General features: G+C 58.3%; 1 protein-coding gene across 1 annotated transcript in view; it reads left to right on the top strand.

The window, feature by feature from the left end:
- The window catches only part of FLRT1 (fibronectin leucine rich transmembrane protein 1), an 83310-nt gene that overhangs the window by 50057 nt on the left and 15310 nt on the right, over positions 1-17943 (top strand). The window lies entirely within an intron of this gene.

Raw genomic sequence — 17943 nt, 5'->3', positions numbered from 1 at the left:
CATGTGTCTGGGGCGGCCAGCTTGGCTGACTGGGATTGTCCACCCAAATTAAATTTTAACCCAGCTTATAAATCTTCCACTAAGTACGTCCCCTGCCGCCCGCCGGGTCCACTCTGGGCCGCAGCATGGGCCAGCACAGCGACAGCCTTGTTCCTTTGCCCCACGTGCCTGCGGGGAGGCTGGGCCTACCTGCCTTGGGAAGGGTGGGACAGTCACCCACAGACAGGCCTGGGGGCAACCTGCAGGCTGTCCCAGGAGGAAGTTCAGTGTTGTCCATTGGGGGCCTGAAGGCCTGGGCCAGGGCCCCAGTGGGGGCATGGGTGGGCTCTCACTTTCCCAGCAACCTTAACTTCTCAGGCCTCAGTTTCCTCAGCTGGGCAAGTGGGGGAATAACAGCATCCCCAGCAGGGATGCAGGAGGAATAAGAGATGATGCAGATAAAGTCCTGGGGGGCGAGGAAAGGGGGCTCTTCTCAGGGGCCATCCCACCCCCTCAGAAGGGGAGGCTCAGGTGCCCTTCCTGCGCCCCCAGCCCCTGCCTCAGCAGATGGTTAGTGGCCTTGCTGCCTTAAAGGAGGCTCAGGGAGGGAGGGTGGGGGTGGAGGTGGCCACAGCCTGTCTCTGCCCTCCCTCCCTCCCTCCCTCCGGAGCCCTGTGGGGGTATGAGCTGAGTTGGCTGGGCCAGGCCATGAGCACTCAGCACTGGTGGGGTGGGGAGCTACGCACACACATCCATTCAGAGGAAGCCAGGATTCAATAGTGGGGTCCCCCAGGGCTGGGGTGGGGAGGAGGGGCTTAGCTCAGAGCCCACCCTGCCCCAGGCCCTGCATTCGGGGCCAGAGGAAGGCTTCCTTTGTTGAATTGTGGTTTCAGAAGGAAGAGTATACGGGTCACCTGCATAGCCTGGGGTATGCAGCTCTAAGACCTGGGAATTTTACATGTGCATATGGTGCCTTTGTGACTACCCCGATCTCAGAGGATGGAACATTCCCTCCCTACCCCCAGCTTTCTACTCTCAAGTCCAAACCTGTCCCTCTCCTCTCCCCATGCCCTCAGGAGGAAGTCCAGGCCCTTCCCTGAGGTCCCCTAGCTGACCGCGCTGCCCCAGGCTGAGTTCTCTCAGGACATCCACAAAGTCAGCCTTCCTCCTGCCTCCGGGCCTTTGCACGTGCGGTTCTGCGGCTGGGGGTGCTTTTTCCCGCTCCTGCAGCCCCACTTCTGTCTGAGGCTCCAGGGACTCACATTGTATGTTCAGGGAAGAGAGACAGGGGAGAAGGGCACGAGGAAGGAAGGTTCTCGTGCTCGCAGTACAGACAGAGATGTGGACACACCCAGATCACCCAAGCAGCTGTGGAGCGGGACGTGAGCCCTCATCCACTCCTCCACCCAGCCCGTGACTTCCACAGGCAGTGCTGGGGATGGAGGCTGGGGATGGAGCTGGGAGGGGAGGTAGCAGGCAGCCTGCTAGCCCTTCCCTGTCCTGGCAGGAGCTGTCACTGCCTCTCTCCTTGATGGCGGGGTACGAAGAGAAGCCTTTCGACGCAGGGAGAGGACCCCTCCCTGGCCTCCACCCACACAGCAGCCACGCGGCTGCCCTGAGCAGCTGCCACAGTGACCTACACCCCCCACTGATGTGTTTGTCTCCCCACAGCAAAGCACAATTCACATCCCCACCAGTAAATGACGTGGGGCCACATTTCACCTGCACCCAAATGTGGGCCACAGAGGCATTAAAATAAATGACGGCCAGTTCAGTGAGGTCTCATTCTTGGGTCTGGCAGAAGTGCGCCTGCGCAGCGCCCCCACTGCTCTCCTGGGCCCCCCGCCCCAGCTCCGTGCCCTCTGTGCAGGGAAATCAACCTGCTCCTGTCACCTCGGATGTGGCAACAGGGTCCACCACCCAGACCTCAACCTAACCCTGCCACCCCTGCCTTGGCTGTAGGTCCTGCCCAGCCCTGACCACAGGCCGGTTTTCCCCAGCCCGAGGGGACTCTGGGGTGCATCTGCCTCCCAAGAAAGCTGGGTTCTCTGGGAACCAGACTGGGCAGAGTCCAGTTGGCCACACCTCTCCACAGTCACCACCCCTTGCTGGAGCTCTGGGCTTGGAGGCAGGGATGCAGTCCCCGGGAAATGGGCACAGCTGGTACCAGCATCCTGCAGCTTCACTCGCTGTGGCCTGCAAGGCTGGCCTTGCCCGCGGCCCCAGCCACCGTGCAGTACATGCAGCCACAGGTCCTTGTCCTTATATTCACTCTCCTGTGATGATCTCATGATGCCGCATGCTTGGCCTGGCCCTTGCAGTCCCCCACCCTGTCCACCCAGGACACAGAGCACGCTGTGTGTGTCCGAATGACCGGAGGCTGGACGCCTGCCCAGGGCTGGCTTCTCTGCACTTTGGGGTCCACAGACCACTCTCCTGGGGGCTGTTTCAGGAGATGAAGGCAGCGGGTACACAGGGCTTAGCTCCTTTCTGCGACAGGGGAGAGAGGTGGAGAGGCCTGGATTGTGTCAGGAGGGGAGGCTGGGCCTCCTCAGCTGTTCGAGGGGCCAGAGCTGGGAGGGCCCTGAGAGGGGCTGCGGTGTGGAAACACCCCAGCGGTGGAGGCCCTGGTGGCCCTGTCACTGGCTCTCTGGGCCTCCCCTGGCTCTTCCCATGGGCACTTGGCCCCCCTGTCTCCACCCCGGGGCCCTAGGGGTTCTGTTACTCAGAAAGTGCTCTGCAAAAATAACGTTGAATCCCGCAGGGACCCAGGGCAGCCAGACTCCTCCAGAGGCGTAGGGTGGGGAGGTTGGTAAAAGTCGCTGCCTCCCCTCGGGAGGGACCAGGCAAGCACCCAGGGGAGCCGTAGCCAGGAGATGGGGGGACCTCGAGTCACTAGGCTGGGTGACCAGGCGGGGCCAGGGAGGGGCAGCACAGACCAGGGGGCACTGGGGCCTTGGGCGTGACTGTCTGGGAGCCTCGGGGTCCTTTCCTGTGGAAGGCTGGCACAAGTGCCCTCCCTGTGGGCCCTGCAGGTGTGACCACGGGCCTGGGCAGGGCAGGTGCTCAGGAGATGGCTGCCTGGCCTCCTCCTGCTCACCCAGGATGGCAGAAGCTGACTGTCCTCTCACGGGCAGGTGGCACCGCCCTTTACAATTTGTTTCTCCTGGCCTGGAGCAGGTCTCTCCTCCTCCTCCCCGGGTTTTGTTTTTCCATCAGCACACACAACCAGGCCACCCTTATTGGCTGTGTGACCCATGGCAAGTCACTCGGCCTCTCTGGGTCTCGGCTGCCCTGGCCCTCCCTCGACTGGCTCTGCCTGCTCACAGATGACTGGGCCAGGAGGCTGCGGGATGAGGTAGGAAGTGGAGGCTGTGGTCAGCCATCGCCTCAGGAGGGGCCCCAGCTGGAGCACTGCGCAGCCCCAGCCTTGTCCCCAGCCACCAACAGACCCCTTCTCTGAGGCGGGGGCGTCCCAAGACTAAAATGGGGGCAGGGGTGGCAGTGTCTCTCCACCATGTCCCGAGACTAAAATGGGGATAATCGTGTGTTTCCCCAAGTCACTAAGAGCACGACATGAGCGACGGCAGACAGTAAGAGACTGAACAGAGCCTGGCACACAGTGGGCTCTTGGTGGGTGGGAGCGACTGTTCTGTTATTACTTGGCAGGGGCACTAGGCAGGATCGCAGGCGGAATCGGGTGTATCGAAGGCACTGTTCAAAGTCATGGGTGGGGTTAGGAAACCAACATGGGAAGGTGGGGAGCTGTCACCATGGAGGCTGAGGAGGAAGCAGAGGTTACCAGACTCAGAGAGAGCCACCGAAGCCACTGGGAGGGCCACTGACAAGAGAGGGACGCCTCAGGGACTCATGCCCCCCGGCTGCTCTCCCTCCCTCTGACCTGCTGCTCTGGCTCCTCTGTGAACCCAGCTGGAAGGCAGGGGCCCAGGAGCCCACTGGTGACCAGCAGCCTTGCAGGCACAGGGCGGGTCGGGGAGTGATCTGATGGAGCAAGGTGCTCTGCGGAGGGGCTGGCATTGCGCTGCAGAGGTGAGGACCCCGGGCTCTGGGTGGCAGAGCAGGGCTTGGTGCTGCTGTTTACCAGCTGTGAGACTCGGGTAGGGTGGCCAAGTGTCCCAGTGTGCCAGGGATTCGTACCCAAACTCGGAAAGTCCCGGTCAAAACAGGGCCTGCGAGTTCCCTAGACCTGGGGCAGGAGGCCCACCATCTCTGAGCCCAGATTCCCCATCCGTAGCATGGAAGAGTCGTCGCCTCACGGAGCAGGGGTGGGATTCAACACGGGTGTGGGTCCAGCCCCTTCCCCTGACTCCCCTGGGGCTTTTTCCAGCCTCCTTCTCTTATCCATGCACCCTCCTTCCCAGCTGCCAGGTCAGCAGCCACGGACCAGAGAAAGCGGCTAAAAACTTGGGGGGACTGTTCTCAGAGCAAGGAACTCCCCAATCCCCACCTGGCCCCACTCCTGGTGTGAAGGTGATGCCTTGAGAGAAGCCAGCTCAGGGCCTGGACAAAGTGGGGCTCTTGAGGGAGGGTGAGAGGCCCTGAGATGGTGCCATCAGGGAAGCTGCCAGTTCTGTGGGGGTAGGGCTGAGAGGAGGGTAAGGGCCCCTGATGCCAGTCTCTGTGCCTCCTCATAGGTGTCCTGCCCCCAGGGAAAGAATGAGGAGGATGATGGTGCTGGAGTTGAGACCAGCTCTGCCCTGTGTGACCCTGGGCAGGGCATTCACCTCTCTGAGCCTCAGTTTGCCCCCCACGCCCTGTAAAGTGAGAGGGCTGGATAAGGTGGCGTCTTCATTCTTTCAGCACTTACGACAAGGCCCTCCATCCACGTAACAAAAGGGAAACACAAAGCCTGTGACTGGACTCAACAGCCGCGCCATCCTGAGCCCAGAACTTTCCAGAATGGGGCTGGCGGAGGGGAAGATATGCACCCTCTCCCCACAGGGCTGGGGACTCAGCCTCTGCCTGTCTTCCCAGGCCCCAGGTTTCAGGCCCTGAACAGCCTGAGTCCACAGGGTGAGAGGGTGTGGGAAAGGCCAACGGGTGTGTGGGTCTCCAGCCTCTGCTCATCCTCGGGAAGCGCATCGTGTGGTGCTTTTCCCGTCTGGGACCTAATAGTCAGCAGTTATTTATCGTCTTGTTTCTTAGTGGGTAGGAAAGCCACAAATGAGTAAACTCAGGCAGCAGGGCACAATTACTGAGCCCGGTGCTTTATTTCCTCAGCTCGCCTCCAGCCCAGGCAGCGGTGGGTCGATAATAATTTATGAGGCAGCCCCCAAAGTGGAGGAGGAGGAGGAGGCCAAATAACCACATTTGCTTCCCCCGGCCCTCCCTCGACCGGCTTTGTCTGCTCACAGGTGGCTGGGCCGGGAGGCTGCGGGATGAGGCAGGAAGTGGAGGCTGTGGCCAGCCATCGCCGCAGGAGGGGTCCCAGCTGGAGCACTGTGCAGTGCCAGGCTTTGTCCCAGCCACCAACAGACCCCTTCTCTGAGGCAGGGGCGTCCCGAGACTAAAATGGGGGCAGGGGTGGCGGTGTCTCCCCACCAGGCACTTGGGGTTTGTTTCTGGGGCTCTGCAGAAGCAGAGCCTGAGTTGGGTCCAGCCCTGCACTCCCAGGGAGCCCTGAGGGAAGAAGTAAAGCAGGAGAGGGCAGGGGGAGGGCCAGCCAGGGTAGTCTCAGTTTGGTCTGCTCTGCAAGGGGCACTGGCAAATCTGCAGCACTGACCTCTGACCTCTGGGTCAGTTGGTCACTGACTGCTGGCTATACCTAGGAGAAGGGGAAGGAGGGAGGGGAGGATGGAGAGGGACATGGGAGGAGGAGGGGAGGATGAAGGGGAGGAGGCTGAGAAGGAGGGAAGAGGATGGGGAGGGGGCATGGGAGAAGGAGGAGAAGACAAAGGGGAAGAGGGAGGGGAGAAGGAGGGAAGAGGATAGGGGGCATGGGAGGAGTAGGGGAGGAGGGAGGGGAGGACGAAGACGGAGGAGGAGGAAAGAGAAGATGAGGAGGGACATGGGAGGAGGAAGGGAGGAGGGAGGGGAGGAGGAGAGAAGAGAGGATGGGGAGGGGGCATGGGAGGAGGAGAGGAGGAGGGAGGGAAGAAGACGGAGGAGGAGGGAAGAGAAGACGAGGAGGGACATGGGAGGAGGGAGGGAGGAGGAGAGAAGAAAGGATAGGGAGGAGGAATGGGAGGAGGGAGAGGAGGAAGAAGACGGAGGAGGAGGGAAGAGAGGATGGCGAGGGACATGGGAGGAGGAGGGGAGGAGGGAGGGGAGAAGAAGGGAAGAGAGGATGGGGAGGGGGCATGGGAGGAGGATAGAAGAGGGATGGGGAGGGGGCCTAAGACTCCAGCTCCTGGGGCAAGGGAAGGGGCAGTGGCAGGCTCCACTGCAGGGTCTGCAGCCCGCGGAGCATGGGACAGCATTCACCCCGCCTCAGAAGGAGGCTGGGATTTGGATTTCATCATTCATGTAGCTGATTTCATCACGTTTCATTTTCTGTCAAGTTTCCTGCCATTACAATCTCATTCATTCCTCCGGGGACATGAGGATGCGAGGCTGGGAGGTTGGGGGGCGGGTGGCACCATCGTAGCTTTTGCCCCAGGGCTGCGCTGGGCCAGGGAGGTGGATGTGGGGGAGGAGCCTGCAGGGGTAAGGCTGGGGTGGGGTCGGGCTGGTGGGTTAGAACAGTAGCTGAGGTGCATGCCCAGGGAGAGCTGGGCCAGTCCTTTGGGCGTTCGTACAGCACCTCCTGGAGTCCTCACCACAGCCTAGGACGTTGCTGCCACCATCCCCCCCATCTGACAGATAAGGAGACTGATGTTCAGAAGACACTTGGCCCAAGGGGCGCAGCTGCTGAAGTTGCATGAGGGGCCCCAACTCTCCACCTGGACGCCGGCTGTTAGCACTGTCCTGTCCCCTCCAGCAAGGCTTACCTGTTCTTCCCACAACTGCCCTCCTGACAGTGGGCCACTACCCCAGTCCCCCAGGAGGCTGCTGAGGCCCAGAACAGCCAAAGGCAGGAGCACCAGAGCAGCTGCTGGGCCAATCCCAGCATCTGGCCACTCTTCTCTGTGTCCCGAGGCCTCTCTCTGGGGCTGCAGGAAGCATACTGAGGGCGGTGGGGTCACTCTGGGCTCTCAGGTGGCACGGAGGACAGCGGGGCTGCCGGCCCTCTATCCCCATGTGATCTCAGCTCCTGAGGGTCCCAAAAAACAATCCTAGCCGGGACCATAGCACACTCTGGTGTATTCAAAAGGCCACTGTCCTTCCTGGCCTCTGAGCTTGGCCTGTGTTAGGGTCGCTGTGGCATCCCAAGTGGCTGGAGTCACTGCACAGTCTCAGGGCTCCAAAGACGGCTCCAGTTCCTACCCACTAACGTCTCCCCCGTTCTTGTCTTTCTGTCTGCCTCTTAAAAAAATTAAACACGGATGGTTTCATCTGGGGAGAATTAGTATTCCAGGCAGGCCAGTGGATGTGATCAGAATGTCAAGGCCAGAGACACAGGGCCTGAAGGGAAGGGAAGAGGTGCTGGGCCAGGCAGGGGTCCTGGGGCGGGGGCAGAGGGCTCTGACCCTGCCAATGGAGGGCTGGTGGGGCCTCCCAGGGGCCTATATGCCGCTGGAGAGGTTGAGGTTGGGTGTGGCCAGAGGTCCTGACACAGCATACACAATGGGAGGAGATGGGGGCAGCTCAGAGACCACATGTGGCCATGACAGTGGCTTCCCATGGCCCAGCCCGGCTCCTCTGCCCCATCCACTCCCACTCTCATCCAGCCCTCACTTGCTGCAGGCACGTGTGCCACTGTGAGCTAGCCACCATCTGGGCACCAGGGAGGCACAGGGCAGGGACAGGCCTGTCCTCACCACTGCATGTCACCAGCACCAGGCCCCTGCCTGGCACACAGCAGCCCCTTACCAAAAGCCTGAGTAAACGGGTACATGAACACCCTCAGCATCTCCCCAAGCATGGTTTGAAGAAGACACGAATGCTGGGAGGTTAACAGGTGTCACCAAAGACAAAGTCAGTTGGTAACCGCTGGAGTGAACAAACTTCAATCGGCATCTTTGCTGCAGGACTTCTCAGAGCCTTTAATTTGCTAATGCGCCCTGTGACCCTGCAGAGGGAGCTGGGCTTGCAGCCTCCTGCTGTGCGAGCTGACCTTTAGTCTCTGGCCACACAGGAGTGGCTGGTGTGGCCGTGAGGACCCAGAGTGGAGAGAGGAGTGAGTTTGCATCCAGGCCCTGGAGCAGACCCCCTGTGGGACCCTGGGCAGGCTCCTGATTATCTGTTTTCTCAGGTGGAAAATTGGAATGGTAGTAACAGTGCCTGTGCATTCAGTGAGGCGACATGTGAATAGTGTCTGCCTCGGACACAACACAGGGTGGCCACTACTGTTGTTGTTAGTATTATTATTATCCACATCAACATCTCAGCTCTGTGTGCCTGGGCCATCTAGAGCTCAATTGAGTCAGCTGCTGGTGTTGTCATGCTGAGGACACAGTCCTTACCCTTAAGAGCTCACGGCCCATTGGGAAAAGACAGTTATACTCCCCGGTGGAGAGGGCAAGGGCTGAGTGAGCCGGGAAGCCAGGCCTGCACCTGGCGTGCTCACCACTGCCTGGCATCTCTGCCAGTGGCCATGTAGACTAGGTATGGATGCCCCTGGTGGGGGCAGCCTGGCCCACCTTTGGGCATCTCCACCTGGTATAGATTTCTTTCTTAACTCCATCCCTCCCAGTACTTCCCTCCCAGTCCTTCCAGTTCTTGGGCCTCCCAGAACAGGTCCGTTTTCCTTCTCTGCCAAGGACAGGAGACTGCCCTCTTCCCGGACTGGCTGAACAAGCCCCACCCCCTCTTGGTCATGGCCAAGGTCACTCCCCACCCACTAGGCCGCCTGCTCTGTAGTGTGGCTGTGCGTCTCTAAGTGCCCAGAACAGAACAGTGTTCTAGTCTGGCGTGACCAGGGTGGAAGGAGGGAGGAGGTGGTGTAGCGATCACCTCCTTCAATATGCCATTGATTCCTCCGTTAATGCAGCCTGTGCAGCAACCAGAAGCTGGGGGCAAGCTGTCCCTCTGCGTCTGGTACAGTGAGCCACCTGGGGGCAAGCTGTCCCTCTGTGTCTGGCACAGTGAGCCACCTTGCTCCGCAGCAGCAGAGGAGCCGGCTGACAGACAGCAGGGTGCCAGGGGAGCCTGAGAGGCCAAAGTTAAGCAGGCCGGGGCTGGGCGCGGTGGCTCACGCCTGTAATCCTAGCACTTTGGGAGGCCAAGCCAGGCAGATCATCTGAGGTCAGGAGTTTGAGACCAGCCTGGCCAACGTGGTGAAATCCCATCTCTATTAAAAATATAAAACTTAGGCTGGGCACGGTGGCTCAGGCCTGTAATCTCAGCACTTTGGGAGGCTGAGGCCGGTGGAGCACGAGGTCAGGAGTTCAAAACCAACCTGGAAGATGGTGAAACCCCGTCTCTACTCAAAATACAAAAAAAGTTAGCCAGGCATGGTGGCGGGCGCCTGTAATCCCAGCTACTCAGGAGGCTGAGGCAGAGAACTGCTTGAACCTGGGAGGCGGAGGTTGCAGTGAGCTGAGATCGTGCCACTGCGCTCCAGCCTGAGTGACAGAGACTCCATCTAAAAAAAAAAAAAAAAAAAAAAAAAAAAAATCCCAAAAAACAAAGTTAGGCAGGCTGGGGACAAGGAAGGGTCAGGGAAGCTTCCTGGAGGAAGAAACAGTTGTCAGTCAGAAATGAATGGCAGGCTCCTGGAGTGAAGGCCTCCTGAGTCATCCTTTCCTGCCCCTGCCTAACCACAGGGTGACTGGCAGAGCCATTTGGTCGCGTACGTCATGGGGCAGACTCCGGAAGCTCAATGTGTGGCTGCTATGGGCAGGATCATTTGTCTTTGGGAAAAGTGGTTCAGGGAGGCTGGCCACAGAGGTCAGAGGCCTCTCAATGCTGGCCCCTATCTACCAGGATTCAGAAAATCACCCCCCACCCCACGACCAGGGCATCTTTGGCTGTGCCTGAGGTTCACAGGGGCATGGAGGCCGAAGCACTTCCCAGAGGTCACATCCAGGTTGGGGGGCCCAGGAGTGGCCTGTGTCCCAGGAGGGGAGGTAGCCACAGGTCTCCCAGCCCCGTGTGCTCCGGGAGCGAAGGTACCAGAGGCCTCGTTAGCTGCAGCTTCAAAGAGCCTCATGATTAACAAAAGTGTGCTGCGAATCCTTTCTCTTCCTCCTTCTCTCCTTAAGGCAGGCTCCCGAATGAAAAGGAAAATATACAATGAGAGGCACTAAGGAAACCTCAGAGGAAAGCCAGGCGTCTGCAAAGATGGGGAAGGAATGACATTCCACTCTCGTGTGAGGTGTGGGCTGGCTTGCTTGCTTTATTTATTTAAAATAGTCTCTCTCTTTTCCCCCATTCCTCCCAATTCAGCTAGTCTCTCAGGCTGCGCTTTAAGTTCTTTTGAAGTGTTACAACCATTTTCTCCTCTTTCAATTAACAACAAGAAAAGGAAGCTAATAGCTTCCTGAGCCACTCGCTGTAAATATTAACAAAGTCTGGCCGCCTGGGCCGAGCGCGCAGCATTGCTCTCGGCCAGAGAGCATGTTTACGGGAAGGAGGGAAGGGTGGGAGATTTCCAACACAGAGGGAGAAAATCCCCTGGCACAGGCTCTTGCTGGTGCAGGGAAACCAGAGAGCTGGGAGCTGAGTGAGAGGGCACCTGTCCCTGGGGGCCGGAGGCTGGCAGAGCTGGTGGGAGCGAAGTAGTGAACTGAGGTTGCTAGTGGATGCTTCTGGAAGGAAAGGCAGCTTCCCCCAGCTGCACCTGAGTAACTTGGATGATGGCATATGTGGCCTGGAATCCCCAGCTCACAGCGGAGGTCTGAGAAGGAGGGCTGGGTTTCTAGATGCAGTAGGCGGAGGGAGGTGCTGCCAGTTCCTGAGGGTGCACACTGGACCCCCAGCACTAGCACAGAGCCCTGGAAGGAGGTGGGCAGGGGGCTCCTGAAATAGGGCAGGAGGGGCTCCAAGTCAGGGGTCGAGACCTGAATGGTGGAGTGCGAGGCTGCGGGGAGGGTCTGGGGAAGGAGTAGCCGAGGAAGGGAGCTGATGGCCCTTGGGCAGCGCCTGGGTTCCCTGACAGCTCCTCAGCTTTCTCCCTGGGGAGTCTCCAGCAGTGGTCCCCCACCCCCCAGGGGCCCATGAGCCTACAGGATGTGTTGTGCTGCAGTCAGCACAGTGCTGCCTCAAACTGCCGCTCGAGAGCTCCAGCGCGGGGCCCATTTCACAGCCAGGCTGCCAGGAGACGCTGTGAGAGTGCCCAGACCCTGGAGGCCAGGAGCGGACCAGGGCTGCCTGCCGGCTCCACCACCTGCCTCGGCCAAGGGGCAGCCAAGAGCACTGTGACGGGCAGGCAGGGGGTCGAACAGCCACTGTTCTGCCGACAAAAGCAGGCCAATTTCCTGAAAGAAGAGGTTCCGGCCTTGGCTGGTGGCGCCAGGTTCATCACCCCCTGAGCTTCCTCTAGGCTGGACACAGGCCCTAATAGGCACGGGCAATGCATCACAGTGAGGTCTGCTAGGTAGAGCAGGCAGGCAAGCGGTCATTCCTGTCCCCTCCTTTTTTTTTTTTTTTTGAGACTGAGTCTCTCTGTGCTGTCCAGGTTAAAATGCAGCGGCACGATCTCGGCTCACTGCAACCTCCACCTCCTGGGTTCAAGCGATTCTCTTGCCTCAGCCCCCCAAGTAGCTGGAATTACAGGCATCTGCCACCACGCCCAGCTAATTTTTTTTTTTTTTTTTAGTAGAGACGGGGGTATCAACATGTTGGCCAGGCTGGTCTCAAACTCCTGACCTCAAGTGATCCGCCTGCCTTGGCCTCCCAAAGTGCTGGGATTACAGGCGTGAGCCACCGCACCCTGCCCTGTCTCCTTTTGTGCCTAGAGTTGCTCTGTGAAGGGGCAGGCTCCGGCTGCAGTGTGCCTCCCTGAGAGCATGAGAGCAGGCCTGTGCGGGGCTGCCGTGTCCCCATCCCCTCCAAGCACACTGCCGGCTGCGTCCCCTCGAGGGCCTTCCCCCGCAGAGCTGAGAGCCAATGCCTGTCCCTCAGTGAGCTGGGTGTGAGCGGCCCTTGCTGGTCTCCCTCTCACCCACTCTCTCAGCGTCTGGGCCCAGGAATTCCTGCCTGCCCTTGCTGGGAGGAGATTTCAAAGGCACAAGAGCACTCCAGGCGGATGAGGACTCTTCAGGCGCCTGCGTGCTCCTGTCTCCCTGCTGCCCGGGGACGGCAGTGCCCACTGGCAGCCGTTTCTAGGTCCCCTGTTGCTCAGCTGCACTGTGAGGGCAGCAGCTTCAGCTAGGGAGCCCTCCCCACTGCAGCACCCTGAGCCTGGCAGAACTGGGCCTCCAGACCCCCCAGACCATGCAGGGAGGGACTGCTGGGTCCAGTGGGGCAGGTAGGGAGCGGCAGGTGGCTACGGTCTGTGCCCAATTTGGCCTGCTGGGCTTCTCTGCCAACTCAGCACCAGGGGATGGGTGAACTCCCAGGCCACCTCTGGCCACAGCTGCCCACGTGTGAAGGGAAGGAAGGAAGAGAATAAAGAAGGGGAGATGTCCCGTGGCAAGAGAAGCTCCGTCCCGGGCGAGTGGGCCCCGCACCCCTGGAGGGCCCTGCTCTGGGCGCTGCCTGCTGAGTTTCTCTGATGGCCATCTTGAGGGTGGGCGCTGGCAAAGGCCCAGGCCTGCTGGCCGGGCGGAACAGACTCCTGAAGCCACCCACGGCCTGGCTCGCACTCTTGCAAATACCCTGAAAGTCTGGGTTTTGTCAGGAGATGGTTTAATTAGCAGAGCGGAGGCTGGGAGGGTTCGCACCACACAAGCAGGCTCTCGCCTCCGCCTCTTCTCACCCTGCTACTCGGGTGCCATGCAGTGGTGCCAAGCCTGGGGGCCAGGAGAGAGTGGGCAGGGAATGGGGTGGGCCCATCTCACAGAGCAGAAGGCACAGCCTCCAGAGGCCTTCCTGCTCCTGCTAAGGCCCGGGGCTGCGGGCTGCAGATCAGGACCAGGCTCGGAACCCACAGCAAGCCGGCTGTCCATGGCTCTCTTGATGGTGCTCCCAGGAGCACTCAGCTGCCCTCCAGTGAGGAGAAGGAGGTGGGAACCCACTCAGCACCCAGGCCTGTCTTCAGGGAGTAAAGCCCGGGGGACTCCCAAGTTGGCCCCTTCCCTTCAACCCCTCACTGCGTGAGGTCCCCAGCCCAGGTCCCCGCCCCTTTTCCTGATGGTGCGGTTCCAGCTTTTCACTGGTCCTCTCCTGTGCACCTAGGCACCTTCCAGGTCTCCATGCAGCAGCGAGAATGCTCTTTCTAAACTGCAAGTCTGGTCACACTCCTCCATGCCTGGGCACCCTCACGGCCTCCCCGCTGCCCTCATACGAAGACTAGGCCCCTCAGCGCAGCATTCAGAGCACCCCCAAAGCCAGGCTCCGGGCCCTGCTTCAGCTCAGATCACGGCCCTCCACTCACTCAGAGCTCTGGGACACTGACCTCTTATTGTACTAAGCCCTCCAGCCTTCACACAGGATGTTCCCTCAGCCTGAAATGTTCTTCCTGTCCTACTCCCTACATGCTGAGCCCATTACAGGAGTGGTCCTAGCCCCCAGACAGCAATGCTCTCCCTGCCCGCAGCCTTCTGTCTCCAGTGCCCTCGGGAGAGAGGGAATAAGCAGCCCCCAGACTGCTCTCTGCAATGGGAAAAAAAGGAACGGGCTCTGTGGACAGCCATCCTGGTAGGGGGAAGTCAGCAGCCATGGAACAAACTCCAGTTTGAGTCACAAAGAGTCTTTTCATCTATAAAGGTCAGATACAGATGCTGACCTCAGCCTGGAAGTCCAAAATGAAAGAAAATCCTGGGTCTCCTAGCTCGCACCAGCTCTGACCTGCTTACAATGATCTAAACTCTGCCCTCTTTGCCACAGGGCAGCTCTGCCCAGGGAGGGGGCAGGCATGTTGTTCATTTAAAACACCACTTAGCTAAGTCACCAGCCATAAAGCCCACCTGGGTTTCTAGCAGCACATACCAGTCATCTGATTAATGACACATACATAAAAATCCATCCCTAGGAGCCAAAGGTTGAAATGAAACAGGAGGGCTAATTGCTAATATAGGAATTAATATCAGAGAGCTCTGATCTTTAAGGCAGCTATGAACTGTAAAGCAGAGGGCTTGAGGATTGTTTCTACTTCGGGAGGAAGCCCTGAGGGCCAAGGGTGAGCAGTGGCTCTGGAAGATAGGCAGGTGGTCAAGGGAAAACCCAGCCAGACCTGCCCCCCTCTGGATGGCCACTGAGCTCACGTGTGATTGTCATGACATGGGAGTACCCCAGAAGCACAGCACAGCATCATCATCTTCAAAGCTCTTGGCTCCCATACTGCCCTGTGTGCGCCTCAGATTGTAGCCCTCTGAAAACCAGTGCCCTCCCCACTGGACTGTGAGCTCCTGGAGGATGGGGGCATCTCTTTGGATCCCCAATGTCTTGTACAATGCCTGGAGCATGATTAGATTCAGAATATGTTTGCTGGATGGAGAGATGGGTAGATGGAAAGATGGAGAAATGGATAGATGGAGAGGGAGAGATGGATGGATGAATGGACAGATGGAGAGATAGATGGAGAAATGGATGGATGGATGAAAAGATGGAGAGATGGATGGATGGATAGAGGTGAATAGATGGATTGATGGAGAGATGGAGGGATGGAAGGATGAATACAGAGATGGAAGGATGGAGAGATGGGAGGATGGATGGAGAGATGAATGGATAGATTGATGGAGAGATGGATGGATGAAGAGATGGAAGGATGAATGGAGAGACAGATGGAAGGACGGATGGAGAGATGAATGGATGGGTTGACAGATGGAGAGATGGATCGGTGAATGGAGAAATGAGAAGGAAGGATGGATGGATGGAGAGATGAATGGATAGATGGATGGATGGATGGATGAATGAATAGAGAAATGGTGAGATGGAGGGATTGAGAGATGGCGGGATTGAGGAATGGAGGGAGAGATGGAAGGATGGAGGGATGTATGGATGGAGGGGTACACAAGAGAGCCTCAGGAGAAGCCCAGGGCCCCTCAGTGCAGTGTTTGGTGGATGGTCTGTTTCTCTTGCGCTGTCTAGGAGTAGTGTAGCCATAAGGAAATTGGCCTGGAGTTTGAGGCCCTGACTCTGCTTCAGGTTGTATAACCCTGGACAAGTCCCACTCCCTCTTCTTAGTCCACACAATGGAGGTGGTCCTCCCTGACCTGCTAGCCATGCTGTCTTCCCAAGCTCAGGGAAGAGGCAAGGCAGAAATTACTGGGAAAGGACAAGGTGCATTGTCCCCTGGCATATATGTATGGGCAGATTCAGCCAAAATGCAGAGGGTAATGCAGAGATGTGAGACTGGGGACTTGGCGTTTTCTCCCTCCTTTCAAATTTCTTTTAATACAGTGGTGATGTTATTGATGATAACAAAAGTAGAATTGTGTAAGCATCTCAAAGTACTTTTACTCAAAATGGAAGCTTTTATGATGTTGACTCAAAAAATGGTTTACTGGTTTTGAGCACGGAGACCAGACCTGGAGCCTGTGGGAACAGGGGAGGCCAAGGGGATGAGTGTAACCACTAACTTCACACGGCGTGGTCTCCACTCACTCGAGCCAGGAGGGTGGCCACTGGGGGCGCTGTGGCTCTGGCGGGAGGTGTCTGCCAGGCGCACGCATTTACATATTTATTCTTGGGCCTCCTTTGGTTCAGTGAATGCAGGTGGCTACTAATGATCATCATTATGCACCCACACAAGGGAAGAGCCACAGTGCTGCTGGAGAGCTCACACCTCCCAACCACTGCCAGCCAGACTCACTTGGAAAACCAATACACACCCCAGAAGCCTGAGAGGCCCCACTCATCAAGGGCACAGACGCCGAGGAGCCCAGTATCCCAGCACTGGGGTTCCAGGAGGCTTTGCAGGCCCCAGGGAAGGTGGGGGTGGGGGCTGCAGCAGGGAAGGCGGACTGAGGACATACAAAGCTGGATGGGCACCAAGAGCCTCACTTAGTGCCTTGGTTTTCTAAATGAGGAAGCAGATGGGAAGTTCGCTGAGTGCATTTATTAAGCACCAACTGTGTGCAAGGCACTGAGCCAGACGCTGGGGGATCCAGCCTCAGGTCCTCCCTTGAAGCCAGGGAGACAATTCTTTTCATGCTATGTCATTGCTGTCATGGTTCACAGGACCACACAAGCCAAGGGGAGGGTGGCCCATTGCAGGAAGGGAGGGATGACGTCTGCATGGATTTTTACAGAAGGGGAACAGTACAGTGAAGGGCCAGGCTGGAGCCAGCTCAGGGCATTAGTGGGCAGTAGTGGCAGACACGGCGGGTGGGCTGGGCAGGGCCCTTGGAGACTACCGTAGCAGCATTGCCTCTATCCTGACAGCTATGGGACACTCTCAGAATAAAGCTGAGAAGCTATGGGAAGGGTCTGAGGCGAACACACCGGTGGGATGAACTTGCCTCCTTTTTGGGTTCTTAATTTCAAAAGCAGAGCTCAGTGGTTTCTCTCTTTATCGGGAGGCAGCGGCCACGGCTGGCTGGAGCCTCTGGGCTCCCAGGACACGGCCGTCATCCTCTCAAAATGCCGAAGCCTGCTGCCCCTGCCCCACCCCCATTGGTATAAAACAATTTCTGCGCCCCGGCCAGGGAGGCAGATGACCTCATTGGACTTTCTCCATCTCTCGCTTTCATGGAGAAATTACAATTTATAATTGGATGAAATCACGCGGGTGGTAATAGCAATAAGGGCTTGTGCTGGAGCCGGCCGCCTTCCCCCCCCGCAGGCAGGGACTCTGTCCTCATCTTCCCTCCTGCGTAAGCCCCACCGCACCCCTTCCAGGGCCTGTGCCCCACCTGTAGTATTCATCAGGCACTGGGCATTCAGAATCGATGTCCCATGGGGCTTGCTGGCTCTGAAACCTCCTTTCTCCTAGGGCAGCTTGTCCCAAGAAAACTCCCCCCGCCACCCTGTCCACCCCATCAGTCTCAGCCTGCACACCACCTGGCTGGCACACACCCTTCCCGAATGCCTTCCCTGCCAGGCTGTGAGTCCCGTGGGCAGCCACCCCCTATCTGGGTGCTGGGCTTATTAAAACATGAACCCCAATATCCCTGTTTTTATTTGTAACAGCCTCCAACAAGCATTTCTCAAATCAGCCACCTTAGGCCCTACAAAGAAAAGTGCCCAGATGCAGCTGAGCCCATCTGGATCTGATTTCAAACCAGAGCGAGCACTCTCAGATGTGTAATAAAAGCCCTTTTCCAAAGAGGGGCTCCTGCAGGGGGAATACGGACACCAGGGCACCACGGCCTTTCCACATGCCGCACTAATGAGAGGTGCTGGGGAGGGCTCGGGCTTTTGTTTTGGATTCTGGAACAGCGTGCCCTGCCCTCCGTCTGTGCGGAAGGGGAGGGCAGTTGCCAGTGTTGAGGACTGACCCCCCACCTAGGAAGTGGGGTGGGCACCGGACAGAGGCCAGGAACATGGAGACCCAACTTCCCCAGTTCCCTGATGGTTCTGCTTCCCATGGTGGGGAAAGGCAGTGCTTGTTCTGGAAGCCCAGGCCATGGCGGTCCAGTTGGAGCTTTTGAATGACAGCAAGAAGAGCAGGTGCTGGGGGAATTGGAGCCAGCTCTGGGCTGGGCGGGTGGCCCTGCACGGCCAGGAGCTCAAAAAACTTCATTTTTCTCTTCCCAGTCCTTCCACCCCCAGGGAGGGAAAACCAGGTAGCTGCAAGGCTGGGCACTATGCATAGCCAACTGTTGTCAGGATTTGGAAAGAGGCAGGAGATGGGGAGAAAAACCCCAGGCCCTTCCCCGGCTCACGGGCAAGTGGCATTTAAAAAAAAAAAAAAAA

The sequence above is a fragment of the Theropithecus gelada genome, chromosome 14 (genome assembly GCF_003255815.1).
Source record: "Theropithecus gelada isolate Dixy chromosome 14, Tgel_1.0, whole genome shotgun sequence".
Classification (NCBI taxonomy): Eukaryota; Metazoa; Chordata; class Mammalia; order Primates; family Cercopithecidae; genus Theropithecus; species Theropithecus gelada.
Note: the sequence above shows the minus strand (reverse complement) of the source record. Positions and strands in the feature narration are given on the sequence as shown.